A 578-nucleotide genomic window follows, 5' to 3' on the forward strand; every position below is an offset into this window, starting at 1 on the left:
AGGGAGGGATGGGAGGACAGGGGGGAAATGGCGGCATCGAGCGCGCTTTGACACGGCATTGCCGCTGTCGCTGCCCCCGGGCACTGCCGCTGCCCGAAGCCGCAGCGCCTCGGCCCCTCACAGGGCGGCTGGGCTCAGCTTGGCTAGATGCGGTTGCGCTCGGCTGAGTTCGGCCGAGGTCGGTGCGGTTCGGCTGATCTCGGCTCCATTCGGCTCTCTCCGGGAGCGTTCGGCCGATCCCGGGTCCACTCGTGGCGATCCGGGAGTGCTCGGCTAATCTCGGTTCCGTTCGGTTCAATCCGGGACTGTTCGGCCGATCTCGGTTCAGTTCGGCTCGCTCCGGGAGTGCTCGGCCGATCCCGGCTCCGTTCGGCTGGACTCGGGTTCATTCGGCTCAGTTCGGCTGGTCTCGGCTCCGTGCCCAGAGCGGCTCCCGCCCCGCTGTGAACACTCAAAAATCACTTCTTTTCCGATTCCCTGCCCCACGCGAAACACTCAAGACCCGGTGTTTTTCCTGATTCTCAGCTCCACATTAAACACTCAAAAATCGGTGTTGTTTTCTGCTTCCCAGCTCCACG

Source organism: Empidonax traillii, unplaced genomic scaffold (genome assembly GCF_003031625.1).
Source record: "Empidonax traillii isolate 1590-97213 ecotype Southwest subspecies unplaced genomic scaffold, ASM303162v1 scaffold1496:size126764, whole genome shotgun sequence".
Taxonomy (NCBI): domain Eukaryota; kingdom Metazoa; phylum Chordata; class Aves; order Passeriformes; family Tyrannidae; genus Empidonax; species Empidonax traillii.